This window comes from Protopterus annectens, chromosome 3.part1 (assembly GCF_019279795.1).
Source record: "Protopterus annectens isolate FY-2018-M chromosome 3.part1, PAN1.0, whole genome shotgun sequence".
NCBI lineage: Eukaryota > Metazoa > Chordata > Ceratodontiformes > Protopteridae > Protopterus > Protopterus annectens.
The window spans coordinates 712933912-712953013 of record NC_056732.1 but is presented as its reverse complement, the minus strand read 5'-3'; the positions used below and the strand labels follow the sequence as shown (position 1 = coordinate 712953013).

Here is a 19102-nt window from a genome sequence, read left to right as displayed (position 1 = left end):
TCTGACCAGCAGTCTGCCCTTCCCCTGGAGCTTCCTCCAGCCCCTGGATCCAACCCTAGTGATAATGTCCTCTTCAGATACCTCTCTGGCCCATCCCACCAAAGAGATGAAGCTGAAGAGGAAGCACTTTGACTCCCCCGAAGAGTCCTTTACCGAAAATACTGATTTCGATGAAGGGGAAGGTTCCCCAAATTCGCTCCTGGAAGATATCTCCTTCTGAGATATTCGAGATCCTGAAACAGAGGGGTGGCTGGACTTCAGCCTTCCTCAGAGGAATCTGTATACCTAGAGGCTTTCCGTACCTGACCCTCTACTTCCTGTATCTCTCTGCCCACTGACTATCTGATTGAATTGATTGCACAGCAGGCTTGGAAGATAACCTGGTTCTATCGAGCCAATCCCAAAGAGACCAGACCATATTTTTTTCAGCTGCTCAGGATCAGCAGCGTTGGGCTAAAGGAATACCAGTAGATGGCATGGTGGTAGTGGCAGCCACCAAAAAGGAACTTGCTGATGAAAGTCCTACTATGTATCCTCTTGATAGTCTGATGATGGATAGATTCCGGAAGAGCATATACACTTTTATCAATCTTCGCGCCAAGGTCCTTGAATTACATGGCAGATTTTACAAGCATTCAACAAGTTCTGATCAAACAACTGTCAGGTACAGGAGCAGTAGCTGAAGGGGTTAAAGAAAAGTAACTTCATTTGGCAACCCTAGAAACTGTTTACAACTCGTCCATGAGGCTTATTGCTCATGCAGCCGAAGGGACGATGAGTGCAGCAGGTTTGGGCATAGCCATTAGGAGACATGCATGGATGTGCTTATGTGAATTTGTGGAGCCTTTTAAGTCTTTCCAATGTTCTGTCTGAACATCCCTTTTTGGCCCCAAAGTTAGACACCTTTTCCAGATGTGAGAAAGGCAAGGACCATTTCTGTCGTGGGAGTATGCTTTTCTACTCCTCAACAGTCTTACTCCAGGAGCCAGAGAGGTAGGAAGCTATGGTTCAAGAAGTCCCAAGGACCTTTCCGTGATTCTCATGGTATTGAGTTCTCCGAGGCAAGGGGGCGGGGGGGCGGGGGGGGGGGTTAACAGTGGAAGAAGATGCCATGCACAAGGCAGAGGTGGCCTGCAAAGTCAGGGTTCCAGGGATTCTTTCCCTGTAACTCTTATCCGTGCTTCTGAAAGGAGGCCTGATTGCCTTCCTCTGGAGGCAGTTGGGCAATTATCCCTGCACCTACCTGTCTGGCTTAGGATAATGGACAGTTGGATGCAGAGGCTCATAACCAGAGGTTATAATATCCCATGTTATGTTGTCCCGATCTCTCCTTCGTTCTTGCTGGTTGGGTTCGGAGCTGATACTCTGATCCGACTCTGCTGTATACTATAGCTTGAGAGCTTTTACTGGCTCGAGGCTAGCCCCTGTCCCAACATGTCAAGCGGGAGTTACCCAGATTTCATTTGCCACTTGCAGCTTCGAGATGCGAATTACTGGCTCAGGCTAAGTGTTTTTTTCTTTTTGACTAAATTACATTTTGCTAAATGTTTTGCTAAATCATTGTTAGCTACTTAGAGAGTTTCTTTATAGGTTAGTGTTCGTTCTAGCCTTCCATTGTTTGTTGTTGTTATGGCCCTTGTTTTACTTTAGGCCTACCTTTTTCTTGAGAACCCATTTAACTTAGAGGGTTCCTCTTCTCTTCAGCCCCGTTTTTAGTTAGTTTTTCTTTGTAGTTAAGCTAGTTATTGGCTGTTAACTTTGTGTATTGTTTGTTAGTTGAGAGTAATAACAAGTGTGTGTTTAAGGTCTAACTATGTCTAAGGATTCCACTGAAGAGACAAAACCTTCAGGTTTTAAGAAGTGTGACTCCAGCTGCCAAAAGATGTCTTTTACGGACAGGCATACAAGCTGTGTATATTGCTTAGGGGGCCGTACACCTGCAGGACTCGTGCTTTATATGTCATGCCTTCAGTTCTCTGGTCCTGCAGGAGAGAGAACATTGATTTTGCAAGGCTTATTGAAGGACCCCTTTGATGCCTCTATGGAGGGAACTCGGCCAACAAAAAAACAAGTCCCCTTTGATGCCTCTATGGAGGGAACTCGGCCAACAAAAAAACAAGTCCCCTTTGATGCCTCTATGGAGGGGATTCAACAACAGAAAAACAGGACAAGTCCACTAAACCATCGTCCTCGTCAGCTCCAATACTGGAGTCATCCAAAGGAAAATACAAATCTTCAGCATTGTCAGATTTGAGCGCTGGTTCTGACAAAGCTCTTTCTCTGCCAGCTCCATCAGTGGTCTCGGAGCCAGTCAGGACTCACAAGAGAACCAGGCCTCCCTCTCTGGAACTAGTGCGGTCTGTTCCACAGTCTCCGCTCTTATAATCTGTGGCAGGCTGTCATCGGTCTTCCACCCATTCCTCTCGGTCATGCAGGAGTCTTCGGATGATGTGGAGAGGGTGGTGAAGAGGCTTCTCAAGACACCAACATTAGCAAAATTATCTTGCCCGGCCCACAAGGAAGTGATGCTGACAGTCCAACCAATGTCATTATCAATTCCTTCTCAGACTGTCTTGAGTTCAGAGCCAGACTGCATGGAAGTTGTGGTGGAACCGTTGGTTCCGATAACCAATGGTCTCTCTGTTACGACTTCCGCGCTGATCTCCTCATTCTATCGAGGGATCTGTGGGCCGACTACCCCTTCTCTGCTCCGAGGGGGAGAGCAGCATCAGACCCTTGTCCGACCCTACTCTCATTCTGAGCATCGGCTCCTGCATCGGCCTCGGAGCCATCGCCCTCTGTTCGAATATCTCTTTCGGTCCGGGACCACACTGCCTTCAAGGTAGAGCAGTGCTGTCCTCTGAGACTGCTCCACCCTCAGCTCCATTGGTGGCTCCTTCGGTGCTGTGTACCTGGATGCATTTGGTTCCCGACCCTCCACCTCTTGGGTGTCTCTGCCTTTCAACCCACTGTTGGCCATAGTGAGTCGGAAGGTGTGGCGCTCTCCAGGGACTATGGAACCAGTTCCGTGGAGGCCTAATAATCTCATAACTGCTCTGGACGACAAGCTTTTTCTATCTAAGGCTGTGCCTGTCGATGCTATGGTGGTGGCAGCAGCCACTAAGAAAGAACTAGCGGAAATTTCTTCTGTCCGTCCATCGAACAGAGTCTCCCATATGATGGACAGGTATGGGAAGAGTATGTTTTCTTCAGCGGCCTTTACGCTCAGTTCGCTGTATTATTTGTCCCACTTTCCTCGCTGTCAGAGGGATCTCCTCAAGGAGTTGGGAGATACCCTACAGCTGAGGGAGCTGCGGGTAAGGCAGCTTCTTAGCTTGCGACCTTGACTTTTGTAGTTAACTCCTCCATGCAGCTGATCTCTTGCGCAGCTGATGGAGCCAGTTGGGCAGCAGGCACACTAGTTGCATTACGGAGACACACCTGGATGCGCGTTTGTTAGTTTGCAGAGCCCTTCAAGTCCTCCTTTACCAGCACCCCCTTTGACGCCTCGTCGTTGTTCGGGCCACAGGTAAGAGACTCTTACCAGGTGTGAACAGGATGGCAAAACTCTCTGCCATGGGAGTATGTTTTTCCTGCTCCTTCTAGACCTTACCTGAAAGATCAGAAGAGCGGGATGATCTGGTTCTGGAAATCCCAGGGAGCTTGGGCCTGACGTGGAGATTTTCCACACAGGGGCAAGGGGGGGGTTATCGGAAGATGCCGGTCTCGTGGCAGGGGGGGTCCACAGAATCAGGGCAACAGATGCATTCTCTGATACTCTTCCAGTGCTTCTGAAGGGAGGCCCGACTGTCCACCGCTGGAGGCAGTCAGGGGCAGGGTATCCTTGTACCCAAATGCCTGGCAGGCAGTCACGGAAGATACATGGTTACTATCGATAATATCTAGGGGTTACAAAATTCCCTTTTCCCAACCAGTCAATCCCAGCTGTTCCACCCAATCTTCGGGTTCAAGCAAACCTAGAAGTTCAAAGAGCCATCCAGAAAGTCCCCGCAGACCAAGCCAAATCTGGAACTTACTCAAGGTTCTTTTTAGTTCCAAAAAACACAGGGGACTGGAGGCCCATTTTGGATCTCAGCAAACTGAACAAATCGGTCAAGAAAAAGTTCTGGATGGTAACACTGCAGTCCATTCTTCCCTTTTTTGGGTCAGGACAATTGGATGTGCTGTATTGATCGCCAGGATGTGTACTACCACATAAAAATGGACAGGCAATCCAGGAGATGGTTACAATTCCGGGTGGGAGCCAGTCATTACCAGTTCAGAGCTGTGCCCTTTCGTCTCACCACAGCCCCCAGGGTGTTCACCAAATGCATGGCAGTAGTTACGGCTCACCGGAGGCTTCTAGGATTCCAGGTGGATCCATATCTAGACAACTGGCTCCTTAGTGCCACCACTGAGCATCAGCTAATCAAGGCAAGGGACTCCACAATTCACACTTGTTCACAACTAGGCATCACCATAAATTCCGAAAAGTCTGCCTTGTTAATATATATTACATTTATAGAGGCAGATTTAGACACAAGGGCCATGATAGCAAAGCTGCCTCAGGAAAGGGTGTCAACCATTCGTCGTCAAGTTTCAATCCTAATGGCGAAAAAGAGAATTCAGGCAAGATTTGGCCTCAGTCTTGGGTTCAGTGGCTGCAGTAATTACTTTGGTCCCTATGGCACGTTTCCACATGAGAATTCTGCAGTGGCTCCTTTTTGCTCAGTGGTCATTCCAAGATTTACCAATGTCACGTGAGATTTTAATCACTGGGTCCTGCAAGAAGAATCTAGAATGGTGGCTTCATTCCCCTCTGGTGGCAATAGGCAGGATGTTTCTAACCCCCAACCCATAGCCACAGTGATCAGACGGTTCCCAGAAAGGGTAGGGTGGCATTATCTGGAGCAGACATTTCAAGGGACTTGGCAGCAACATGAGTACCACTTGCACATGAGTGTCCTAGAGATGCGAGCAATGCTTCTGGCGTTGCAAGCATTTCAAGACTCCCTACCTACAGGGACTGTAGCAATTCAGACTGACTATGTCTGTAGTATGGTACATCAAGAAACAGGGAGGAACCAGGTCTTATCCTCTGTCGGGAGGCTGTACGAGTATGGCAATGGGCGATGTCTTTCCAGCATTTTCTGATCACAATCCACATTCCGGGGAAATCCAACGTGATAGCGGACAAGCTCAGACGGGTGATTCTGATACCTCACCAGTGGTCTCTGAAACAGGAAATTGCAGACTTGATTTTTTGCAAATGGGCTTGCCATGCTGCAGTCTTTTTGCCCTCCCTCCCCCCCAAACAACAAATGCAGCAGCTACTTTGCCCTAGTCCCACCACCGGGACATTCACCTAGGGACGCACTTGTTCATGATTGGCCCCCGTGACTGCTTTATACCTTTCCACCATTCCCCCTGATCCCCAAGGTTCTTCAGAAAGCAAAGTCGCTGGTTTGCAAAATAATCTTTATTACCTCTTACTGGCCTCATCAGATATTGTTCCCATTCCTTTGGCCTTATCTGCAGGGGAGCCTTGGATCCTGGACACAGTTCCAGATGATCTGAAGCATCAGTCTGGTGCCGCTCCACCCTTCCATCCAAACTCTCAAGCTGACTGCTTGGTTTCTCCACTTAGTCTTAACCAGGCTTCCTGATATTTCCCTGGCAGTTCAACACATTTTGATTTCCTCCCGCAAACCCACTACCAGGAAAACTCTATGCTAGTAAATGGAAGAGGTTCTCTCTTTGGGCACACAAGAACAAGATTGATCCCTTTACTGCACCCATTTCAAAGATTCTCGAATTTCTTGCTGAAACGTTTGAGCGAGGAGCAGCTGCAGCCACTATCCAAGTTCAGTTGGCTGCTATTTCTAATTTTCATTTGGGAGAAATGGGCTCTAACGTTGCGTCACAAAGCTGTGCAAAGCATTCCTAAGAAGTACTATTCTCTTAAGACCTCCAATAAGAGAACCCCCCCCCCCCAGGACCTAAATTTAGTGGCTCTTATTCTCCCCCCACCCACCTTTGAGCCAGCTGCTACTTGTCCCCTAAACTTTTTGACATGGAATACCCTTTTAACTGCCATTACCACAGCTAGGAGGGTTTCAGAATTACAGCCCTTATCAGTTCATCCATCATACTTAATTTTCCCCAAAGATAGTCTCTCTCAGAACCATTCCCTTCTTTTTATCAAAGGTGTGTTTAGAGTACAACTTTAATCAGTCCATAGAGCTTCCTGTATTCTTCCCCAATCATGGCAATAAGGCAGAGTATAAGCTCCATCAGTTGGACGTTCATAGACGGTTAACGTTTTTATTTACACAGGACCAAGGACATCAGAAAATCCGTCCAATTGTTTATATCCTTTGCAGAGAATAGAAGGTTATTCAGTCTCAAAAGTGACCTTATCGAAGTGGCTTTCAGACACCATCACCTATGTGTACGATTTACGGAACAAACATCTTCCAGGGAAAGTTAGAGGTCACTCAACTAGGGCCTTGGCTACTTCTATTGCCTTTCAAGCCAAACTGCCTTTAGATTCGATGTGTGGCAGCTACATAGGCTAATCCTCATACCTTTATCACTCATTACAAAGTGGATGTGGCCTCCCAGAACAGAGCATCCTTTGGTTCCACAGTCATGGAGAGTCTTTTCCAGTGAGCCCCCCCCCCCAAGAAACAGGTGTTTGGTACGTAGCCCCAACCAGCAAGAGCAAAGCGAGATGGGGACAACCTAACATAGAGAAGTAATGTACTCACCATAACATTCCATGTTTGTTGTTTTTGAGCTCATCCTCCTCCTTGCGTCCCACCCTCCTTCCCCCTTCCTGGAGGATCGAGAGGAGTTCCTTTCATTGGGTACACTGGCTGAGTTTCCCTTTACCATACCAGTTAGTTATACCTAGACTCCCTTTCTATCCCTTTGCAGATTATTTACACCTTTATACTCATGTGTTTTCTTGTATGTAAAAATCTTAGTTTTTACTTGCATAGTCTAGTGTTTGGGTTATCACAAACGAGAACTCCCACTAGGAATGTTGGGATAGGGGCTAGCCTCAAGCCAGTAAAAGCTGTCAAGCTATAGTATACAGCCAAGTCGGAGCCGAGGATCGGCTCTGAACCCAACCAGCAAGAAGGAAGGTGAGATCAAGGACAACAAACATGGAGTGTTATGGTGAGTACATAACTTTTCTCAGAGAAAAACAGAAAATTGAAGAAATTCCCAGATGTTCCACCCTGTCACAGGGATGCAGCAATCTTAGAAATTCAGAACCTGCTCGACAGTCATCCATGCAGTCCCACCAGAACCAATAGGATCCAGAGTTGACTCAAGATTCTTTTTAGTGAAAAAGAAAACGGGGGACTAGAGACTGGTTTTGGCTCTCAGTTGAACAAACCAAATTCCGGATGGTCACTGTTCAGTTTATACTTCTGTTTTTAGAAAGATAATTGTATGTGCTTAGTAGATCTTCAGGATGTGTATTACCACATAAAATGGACATGCGATCCAGAAGATTCTTGCGCTTCCTGCTGGAAGGCAGTCATCAGTTCAGAGCCCTGCCCTTTGTTCTCACCACAGGGTGTTCACAAATGCATTGGCAGTGGTCGCAGCCCACTTCAGACTGTATGGATTCCAGGTGTTTCCATACCTAGATGACTGGCTCCTCATTGCTCCCACCATGCATCTACTCTTACAGTCAAGAGACTGCGTTATTCAAACTTCTCTCATTGGGAATCACTTTAAACTATAAAAAATCCCATCTAGAGTCACCACAGCAATTGAAACTCATAGGAGCGATGCTAAACACAAATCTTGGTATCGCATCTCTTCCCCCATAAGGACATCAAATAAGATTGCAAGTCAGATTATTCACAGCAAAAAGGTGACTGCAAGGCTGTTGCTACAATCTCCAAGAACAATGTCAGCATCCATCCCCTTGCGAGATATCACATGCAGATTCTTCAGTGGCTCTTGGCATCCCAGTGGTCATTACTGATTCAGCCAATGTCCCATCTGGTATTAATCACAAACTTATGGAAGAGAGACTTGAGTCGGTGGCTTCACTCCAATGACGTTTTGTCAGGGAGTTCCTTTGTTCCTCTTCAGCTCCAAGCCATAGTGGTAAGGGCTGTGCCCCACATTTGGGGAGGGGGGGGCATTATTTGGGAAAGACTGTCCAAGGCACTTGGTACCAGCTAGAGGCCAGTTTGCACATCAGTGCTCTAGAGGTGAGGGCAGTGCTGTTAGTGTTGCAGGCATTCCAAGAAACTCTCCCTTTGGGAATGATTCTGATTCAAAGACATGTCAGTAGTCTGGTACATCAACAAGCAAAGGAGAACCAGATCTTATCCTCTTTGTCGAGAAGCACTCTGAGTATGGCAATGGACAATTTTATCCAACCACTTTCTAACTGCATTGCACATTCTGGGGAGCTCCAATGTGATTGCGGACAAATTGAGCAGGACCCATCCCAATGCCTCATGAGTGGTCTCTCAAGCCATTGGTGATGGAAGAGATTCTGCCACTGGGGCCAGCCCTGCTGCAATTTCTTTGCATCCCCCTGAACAAATGCAGCAGCTACTTTGCTCTAATTCCCCCTCCAGAGGAGTCACTGAGACATGCTGTCTTCACGATTGCACCCCCCTGGTCTGTTGTATGCCTTCCCCGGATTATTCTTGTATCCCAGATATTCTTCGTGTTTCACTGTTACTGTCATTACATTTGGGTTATCTGCTTGCAGTAGCCCTCACTCAGCCTGATTAGCAAAGTCTTGGGTCCTACGTTGGTTGCTGTCTCCTCTTCCGTGACGTCAGGTCGTCAGGGGTATAAAACATGCAGCCGACATCATTATGTCAGTCTTTCTTGCTATGCGGTGCCTGAAGCAGAAGCAGTTCGCAAGTGCTGGTCGGCCGACTCCGGAAATTTTCATTTTTGAGTTTCAGAACCGAAGTCTTCAACTAAAAGTTAAGTACCCCATTGGGGAAACTTTTTTTCTTGCTCTAATCCGATGTCAGTAAAAGTAAATAATTGCATTTCTTGTGGAAAGCAAATACCTCAAAGATTTCCATTTGTACTCTATTCCTTGCCTAGGCCCTGACCACGACGTACCTCGCTGTCAGTTTTGTGCCTTATTTAAACCATGAGCTATCCGTCATCTGTATATTTGCGCTTCTAAATATTTTGGTGCTCTGTTCAATTATCCTGATATGTCTTCGGTAAGCCATTCGACTACCGACATTCCAAAAAAATGCAAAGATAGACAGGCCGCCCAGTTCGCCGGTACTCAGTGAGGCGCTTTCGCAGCCCCTGATACCCACTACTTCAGATTCGCATGCCTCTACCGCCGCGAGATGCTTCAATTGTGGAACCTGCGGATGTCTCTACCTTGGATTGGTCCGGAACCGCTGTGCAGGCACCGGCTTCTGAGGGTGTATTCAGGCCTACTGACTTGCATATTAAACCGATGCCATCTTCTTCTTCAAGGCCTAAAACTCGAACCATGCCTAGAAAACTGACTCCCAGACCGCATGGTCAGACCTCTATGCCTAAAAAACGAATGATGAGAATGACTGAAGATTATCTTACTTAATCAGGCGAAGCCAACCTTCCCCCCTCTGAGACCTAGGACTGAGTTTGCTTATGATACTTCTGACCAGGATTCTGAAATTTGTTTCCTCTGATGACCAGGATTTACCCTTCTCTACCTATGAGGATTCTGATGCTGAGGATTCTATTCCCTCTGCTCCCCCCCCCCCAGAGGATTTCTCTCTTGGTGAAACCTTGCATACTCTCGGAGAGCATTTTCATTGGGAAAGTCCGGATTTCTCTGATTCTAAAGAGAGGCTTAGGGATTTCTTACTCCTGCCCCAGCACAGGCCTTTAGGTATACCTCCTGTACTGGACATTGTTGATGGTGCGTTTTTGGAATCTAGCATGGCCCCTGACTCTCTACCTCCTGCTTCCAGAAAACCTGATAGATATTACAGGGTTCCTGACTCTCAAGTTCCTTTTCAAAAATCCTACTGCAGATCCTGAAACCGTTTCACAGGGACCCAAGGGCATTAAATCTACTACTGCCAAAAATCCTACCCCCCCCCCCCCCCCCCCCCGATAGACTCCAGGGCTCTGGATAGATGGGGTAAGAGGGTACTTCTGCAACTTTGGCCTTTAGGGCCTTGAAATGCCAGTTTCATTTGTTAAAGTATCAGCTGCATATTATTGGATTACTTAAACAGAAAATTATGTTTCCTGATTGTGCTGAAAATAAGGATTTACAAGATTTAATGCATTCTACTGAACAAGTTTTTAAACCTACATTGCAGTGTGATTTTGATTCGCTAGAAGCATCTTGCAGGGCAGCGGTAACTGGGTCTGTACTTAGAAGACATGCTTGGCTTAAGGAGCAATCCTTGCCAAGTCATGTTAAAGCAAAATTACTGGATGCTCCCTTAAATCAGGACCACCTGTTTGGCAACAGGGCAGAAGTTCTTAAAATGGAGGAAAAAGCTAAATCTATGCAAACTATTAAAGATTTTTTTACGAGTACAACCTCCAAGATTTAGTAGCCATTGGCCTTCTAAGAATTGGTCCTTTCTTGCCTCTTCCAGACCTTCTCAGTCCAAATCCAGATCCAGCAGAGCACCCAGGCTTCAGTCCCAGGGGACGCACAGGACTAAGCAGTGGGGGGCCTCCACTTCCAAATCTGGGGAGTAATAAAATTCTCCCCTATGGTAAACTCTGACTTTTTAAAACTTCCAAGCACTTCTCAGCTGACTGCCCCTTTGGGGGGAAGTATTGAACTTCATGCAAAGAATTGGGGGCTCATTACCCAGGACGAATGGGTTTTAAATAGTGTCCCAATGATACAGATTTCACTTCCACGTTACCAACTCCAAGCGGTTGGCCGGATCTACCTCCAAATCAGTGGGCAGAGGCCCAAAAGCTAGTACTCTCTCTCAAGCATAGGGGCTATTCAGTTGGTACCAGAAGAAGAAAAGGGACAAGGTTTCTACTCAAATTTTTCCGGTACCCAGAAAAGACAATTGATGACGTCATACCCTGGCCCTGCCTACTCTAAATACCTTTTTGGTGATTCCAAAATTAAAGATGCTGACTCTCTACCAGTTGCTTCCTATGCTAAGCAAAGATGCCTAGTTGGCAACACTAAATTTAAAGGAAGCATACCTGCACATCCCAATCAGGGAATCTTGCAGAAGATACCTACGCTTCAAAGCAGGCTACTGCACTATCAGTTCTCTACATTGCCCTTTTGCTTATCTACTGCACCCAGAGTAATCACAAAGTGCCTAGCTCCAGTCATTGCATTTTGCAGACAAAGAAATATTCAGATATACCAATACCTGGACGATTGTCTAATTCAGGCAGAAAACCAGGACATACTTTTGAATCATCTGGCTTTTGTACAAAGGGTGCTAACTTGTCTGAGGTACACCATAAACGAAAATAAATCACGCCTGGTACCCTGTCAACAAATGATATTCCTGGGAGTGAGCTTGAATACAACTTCCCAGATGGCTTTCCTCACGCCAGAGAAACAAATTCACTTTACAACCTACTTTAAAGTGGCCACAAAAACCCTGCTATATCTGCAAGGCAAATACAACAAGACTTGGGGTTCATGGCCTCCTGCATTCTTCTAATTCCATATGCAAGACTACATATGAGGAAACTACAATGGTATCTAAAAAGCCTATGGTGTCAGCATTCTCAAGATCTAGAAGCAATGATTCCTATCATTCCTTGTCTACACCTAGAGTCCCTTTGGTGGGCAGAGGCCTGCCACCAAAACAAGGGACTACCATTCACACTAACCCCTGCCGCCCAAACCCTAACAGACACATCAGACTATGCATGGGGGAGCGCACTTGGCAGGGAAGTGCATTCAGGGCAAATGGAACCCAATTCAAATGCACCTTCAGATCAGTCATAAAGAAATGTTAGCTATATAGAATACCCTGACTGCCTTCAAAGACCACATTCTTCCAGGACAATTCAGGAAATCCTTCTATGTGGCACACCTCATCACGAAGGGCTTTTCATCCAGAAAAAAAGGAGGTCATTGTCCCACTGTACTCATCCCTCATTAGACCCATTATAGAATACAACGCCCTATTTGGTATGTACCTCTCAAGACATCTGCAACAACTGGAAAGGCCTCAGAAATACCTCACTAAAAGAATCACAGGCCTAAAGCAGATGCCCTATGCTGACTGCCTTAAACTCCAGCTACACTCTGTCGCATATCGTCTACTCAGAGGTGATCTCTGCTTAACATACAAGGCCATGTCAAACCCAGAGCTGTTGGACATGCTACACTTAAAGAAATCCCAATCCCTCAGAGCTACACGCTCCAGGGATCTAAACCTTGTCATCACAATAAACAAAACATGCTGGAGGGATAGGTTCCTGACCCAGAGACTCCCCAGACTCTGGAATAGATTGCCCATACATGTCAAGCAGAGTGCCTCTTTGGACCTCTTCAAGAGGAACCTTGACGATTGGATGGGAGAAAGGAAATTCACCCCTAGGGATCACGTCAGTCGCCCTGCTAGACAGGGGTCCAGGAAAGTAAATAATGTGGGAAGAAATAGCCAGGGAATTGTTATGGCTAGGATTGTATAGGCCCTAGGGCTGATAGCCTAGTACCAGCCTATGAACCTATTCATGGCAAAGACAGACAAACACCACTGTTATGTGGTACATAAACAAGCAGGGGGTACACATTCTTACCCCCTCTGCAGACTAACCATGGCATTGTGGAACACAGCCTTGAGCTACCAGGTGCATCTACAAGCTCAGTTCCTGCCAGGAAAACTAAATTCACTGGCAGACGGACTAAGCAGAAACCTCATGGACCCACACAAGTGGAAACTGGAACCAAGGATTTTCAACATGTTGACAAGCAAATGGGGGAGCCCAGATATAGACCTGTTTGCCTACCCCGAGAACTATCAGTTGGAAAAAATTTGCGCAAGGGCTCCCCACAGACAACCTTGGAAGGTGGTTGCTCTGTCCTTCAGCTGGAAAAACCTATCCGTTTATGCCTTTCCTCCTCTGCCTGTACTCTCCAAAGTACTACTAAGTATCACACAAGACAAACCAAGGATGATTTTGATTGCACCAGCCTGGCCACGCTAACACTGATACCCGATCCTGCGCAGCGTCACTGTTGGCCCCATGGCACCTGGCTCAGACTCCTGTCCTGCTGTCTCGGCAGGAGAACCAAATTCCGCACCCTCAGCTTCAAACACTGAACCTAGCAGCCTGCCTAATTACCTAAGCTCTCCTTTACCATCCCTCAGTAAACCAGTGATGGATGTCATTTTAGAGGCATGGGGGCCTAGTTCTAGAAAATCTTATGCCGAAAAATGGAAAAGATTATGTGCTTGGAACCAATCTCAAGGGATGAGCACAGCAGTGTCCAATTTACCTCAGATTTTACAGTACTTAACTGAGATGTTTCACAAGGGCCTGTCTTTTTCCTCAATAAAAATTCACGCCTCAGCCATTTCAGCTCATAACACAGAACCTCCCCTCTTCTCTCATCCACTGCTCAAGCAGTTCCTCAGAGGGGCCAAAAATGTAAGACTACCCAGGAGAGCTCCAACTCCAGCCTGGGACCATAACTTTGTATTGGAGAAACTCACCCTTCCTCCTTTCGAGCCAGCTGCTACTGCAGATTTAAAATTCCTTTCTTGGAAAACAGCTTCCCTTTTAGCCATCACTTCAGCAAGAAGGGTATCTGAATTACAGGCCCTTATGGCAGTGGAGCCTTTCATCATCTTTCATGCGGACAGGGTATTCCCTCAGGACAAATCCCTCTTTCATGCCAAAGGTGGTATCCAGTGTGGCCTTTCATCAGTCCATTTATTTGCCAACCTTCTTTCCTAATCCACAGAACAAAGGGGAACGGATACTGCACTCCTTAGATGTGCACAGACAACTTAGATTCTACTTGGACAGGACTAAACCTCAAAGGAAATCTGAACTGCTGATGGCAATTGCTGCAGGCACAGAGGTGAAGGCTTTTTCAAAGCAAAGCATTACCAAATGGCTAGGCATTGCATTCATTCCTGCTATAAGCACCATGGAAAACCTATCCCACAGGGGATCAGACCCCACTCGACCAGGGCTGCATCTACCTCTACAGCCTTTCTCAGAGGCGTACCTACCAGGGACATCCTAGCAGCTGCTACCTGGAGTTCTGTACATAGTTTCACCAAGCATTACTATTTGCCAATTTTCTCTAAATCCAGAGCTGGCTTTGCCACTGCAGTTTTCCAGGGCCTTATAACTGATCCTAATGCTATCCAAATCCCTCCTCTCATCCTTAGCTTTGGGAATCTACCCAAATGTAATGACTGCAGCAGTGAAAAACGAACATAGTACAGTTGTGTACACTTACCATAAATGTAGATGTTCGAGTGTATTCACTGTTGCAGTCCTGGTTACCCTCCTTCCAGCCTCCTGACTTTTTTGGCTATACCTCTTCTCTCCTTTTCAATGCTTAAAAGCTTTTTGGTGTATTTGCTTTTTTGTTCGAGGTATAACCTTGCATATTTATAGATTTAATTGCTTCCCATTAGGGGGGCACTTGACATCTGAGGCAAGAAAAACTGATGTAATGACATTGGCTGCATGCTTTTATACCCCTGATGACCAGTCGTCACGGAAGAAGAGAGAGTAACCGGCGTAGGACCCAAGACTTTGTTAATCAGGCCGACTGAGGGCTGCAACAGTGAATACACTCTAACATCTGCATTTATGGTAAGTGTACACAACTGTACTTTTCTAAAGAAAACAAACAGGTTGCCCCATTCTGGCCTCATTAGGTGTGGTTTCCCTTTCTTTGGCCTCATCTAATTTGGAAACATTGGACACAGGACCAAGATCCAGACCTGTTGTCCAGCTTGGATGGAGTAGTTCATCTGAATCTTCAAAATCTCAAGCTCACTGCTTGGCTTCTCCAGTTCCAGTGATGGTCAGGCATTGTACTCTCACTTCCCCAGTTAAAAGAATTGTTCTAGCCTCCCACAAACCTTTGACTAGTCACTATTTTATGCAGACTCACTCTGAGGGTAATCCTGAGAGGAGCATTATGGGTAGAGCTTAGCTTGAGAATTTTGGAGGGCGTGAGTTGGAGTAACTGCAGAGTTTGTTCTGATATACGGAACCGAACCAACAGTCAAGGATAACTGAACGACAACACAGAATATTTTGGCAAGACACAACTTTTTTTTCTGAGTCACCCTGGACATGAGATACTTGCCTGGAAAGGAGGATTCCACTTTTTTCTCCCTTCGTTAAGGAAGTTAATACTCAAGTCAACAACTGTGGCGGTTTTTCTCCATTCTGGCAGTCAAGAACTGAACCAGAAAGTGTGCACACACCTCTGATTACACAATGAGAGTATGTTAGGTGGGCCAAAAATCTCATATGTAATGGTAAAGATGATTGAAGGTAGTTAAGCTCTACAGGCTTTCAACTTAGAATTCAACCCAAGAACCCTGTAAGATGCGTATAGTCAGCAGTATGTAGAAAATATAAATCCCTGACCATGCCCCAGATGATGAGTTTTAAGTAACTGCCTCCATACTAGATAAGCCAATTCCCCCACCCACCCCCTGCCCGTGAGTGGAACAGTACTTGCCCTGCTCACTTCTCATTGTGAAGTTTGACACATTGGAAGGGCTGACTTTTGCCTACTTGAGACTGGGACATTAAAAATCTGCATGTAGCTTGGCTAGGCATATTTGTGGTACTTGCAGAAAGCATTGCTGTCTGGAAGGAGCTGACACGTAATACCTTTCTGAATTATTAGGCTGTAAATGTGCTCTATCTTCCTGTAGAGACTCCATTCTCTCCCAGCTTTGTTTTAAAGGTGTTCTGAAAGATCCCTTGCACTCAATGCCCTCGAGGAGATCTACCCTTCCTCCCTGGATTTTGAACTTTGTAAATGAAACTCTGGCCTTTACTTTTTGAGCTTGGTAGGTCTGTCATTAGACTCCTCTTATCTAGTACTTCAGTCATAAGGTTATCAGAGTTACAAGAATTGATGTATTGAAAGCCTTACCTAGTCTTTCATGTGGACAGGATAGCATTTGTAAGTCCTATTTAATCTCTGATCTCTCTGTGGTCTAACGCACTTTTCACCCCCAGTTCACAGTATAAATGTGAGGTGATTCTTCATATCACAGGCAGTGTATACTGATCGACGTGTCTCCTTTTTTTTCTCAAAAAGGAGTGGGATAATATCCAGGCATGTTCTTAATATGGCTAATCATTTGCATTGTCTTTTGTTAGTGACAGTCATGGAAAGGTTAGTTAGCAAAGTCAGACAGAAAATGCTGCACAAGGACAGTTACCACTGCAACCTTCATGAATGAGCAGAATGCATTTGGAGGGCTGTCTTAAGATTCTTGCACTTTTTCCCCAGGTCCATTACCTAGAAACAAGGATTGATTTTGATTCTGCTGTACTAAATGGTGTAGGCTTGTGCATCTCATTCCAGATGTGGAGTTTGGTACAGTCTCGCTGCTTAGTCACTTCTCATTTGAGTGAACTGCAACAGTGATCCTGGGGACGAACATACAGCTGTCTAGGATATTCCCGTTAATTGTTTGTATATTAGAATCATTGTAGTAATAGCTCCCACGGTCTCCCAGATTTTCTACTTTTATGCATTACTCCTTTGTGATTTAAGCAGCATTACAGTGATCCATCTTGAGTATAGTCTCTGCAGTTATAACCTTGTACCTGTGTTGGTGAATATATTGTGTGTAGCAGAGAGCCCCACTTTATGGGTTGTTGCTTTATTATTGTTCCCTGGTCCAGGTATCGTATGCTCCCCTCTACTAGTTGAGGTTAAGTACATTTTTTGGCTTGCGTAGAGCAGATTACTGGGACCTCTCGTTTAGTGTCTACTTTTCTGAAGTAAAAGCCAATACCAAAGGGCTCTGGCTGACTAAGTTTGCAGATGACTGCAAGATAAGAACAGTCATTGAATCCCCAAGTGACATGGCCATCCTGCAGGAAGGTTTGTCCCAAATAAATAACTGGTGTCAAAATCGTGGACTGAAACTAAAACCCAAAAAATGCACTGTTGTATCCAGGGAATTACCACATTGACAACATGTCACTAGGTGTTGACTCATTTCAGGATTAGGGAACTTGGTGGACAAAGACCTAACTTTTGACAAATATGTCTGTTGTAAGAAAGTCATTTTGTATTGCATAGCTTATAATCAAAGGGGTTGTGTTTACATCTATGGATGTCATTGCTCCCTTTTACTCGGTCTTCATTAAGCCTGTCATTGACTATAATGCCCCTTTTGACATATATCTATCCAGACACGTGCAACAACTAGAATGTCCACAGAGATACTTTACTAAAAGGATACAGTCCTAAACATGTGGGATACCTTACTAAAAGGATACAAGGCCTAAACATGTCCTACACAGACTGACTCAAATTCTGCCAATGTACCCTGTATCCTACAGATTGCTAAGAGGTGACCTGTGTCTGGCATACAAGGCATCCTCCAGCCCGTTACTGACTGACTTAGTGCACATCAGCAAGTCAAATGGCATCCAAAATACTGTCTAGGGATCTAAACCTGTTCTGCAACATCAGCAGAATGGTTTGGAGGGACAGGTATCTCGCTGAGGATACCACTGCTGGACTCCCCAGAGACTCCCCCTTCCATGTAAAACAAAGTTCACTCCTGTCAGTATTCAAGTGCAACTTAGGTCTGTGGATAGGAAACAGAAAATTTACCCCAGGACTGCCTCTGTGCTACTATTGGACAGAGGCAGCTTCTAAGTGCTTTAGCTTATGCGTGGGTCACCTCAAATTTATTTGTAGTATCTCTGTTCTCATTAGGAGTAATATGTAATTGTCAACCAAGGGATGAGTAAGGCCAGTCTAACCAAATGGGATAGGTTATTTTGAGGAGAAAAGGGGAAATTGGTTAGGCTTGAAATGACCTGCAAGAACAGCTAGCCTAGTACTTGCCTATGATTCTTGGGTGTGAGTTACTGCCTGCTTTGCAACAGAGTTTCCATCTGACATCCTCAGTATGGAAGGTAGACATGTTCTTGGTCAGAGGATGCCTGACTGCACTTGAAGCTTTGGAAGTCTGACAACATTCTGTGTCTTAAGTTCTAGCTGTTTATGAATGGACTGCAGCAGTGGTTATTGTAATTGTACATCTACAGTTCGTGAGTACTCCCCCAAAGCTGTACTTTGTCATCTTACACAGGCTAAAAGCCCTATACCTGTACTGTTTCATACAGACTCCTCAGAGGTAACCTCTGTTTGGCATACAAAGCTATCTCTGACCCCACCTTAATGGGACTGCTGCATATCTGCAAGCCAAGCTCCACTCTAGTAACCCGCACACCGGCCTCAACCTGATCTATGACGTCATTGGGACTTGTTGGTGGGACTGATTTGTGTCCCAGAGACTCCCCCATCTGGAATAGACTTCCTTTCCACGTCAAGCAAGGGTACCTCTTTACCTCTTTTTAAGTGCAACCTGGATAAATGGATGGGAGATGGAAAATACATCCCTGGGATTCCACCCGTGTCCCTGCTGGACAGGGACATTGGGTGCTGATTTTATCTGTACATGAGCTAAACTCTTGGCTAGGCTTTTAAGGGCCTCGGGGCCAATAGCCTAACCTGTTGTGTGGACTTGAGTAGAATGATTGGGGCTATAGGAGGGCTCTTCTAACCAGGGAGAACTCTCTTGCTGTAAAGAGAAGGCTGTTTGGAAGAAGGTAGAGGAGTCATTGGACAAGGTCCTGACTGGAGGGAGAGGGGTGGGAACGCCTTACCCATTTGTTCATGGATAATTGACTGTCTTATTCATAATTGCTCATTTGTAATCAGTTTTCAGTAGTTTCTGGAATGTATTTGATCAGTTTATCAAAGCAGCTTTCATGCATTTCCAGTTGCCTTTATAATAGAAATCTGTTGGTTTTGTCTTTTTAACATACATGTTCTACTTCTCTTGTATTTTTTCTTGGCAATGATTTGATATCCTAACTTTTATCCCTGTTGCATGGG

At 45.6% G+C, this 19102-nt stretch overlaps 1 protein-coding gene across 1 annotated transcript in view; it reads left to right on the top strand.

The window, feature by feature from the left end:
• The window catches only part of RAD21 (RAD21 cohesin complex component), a 2133215-nt gene that overhangs the window by 1794616 nt on the left and 319497 nt on the right, over nt 1-19102 (top strand). The window lies entirely within an intron of this gene.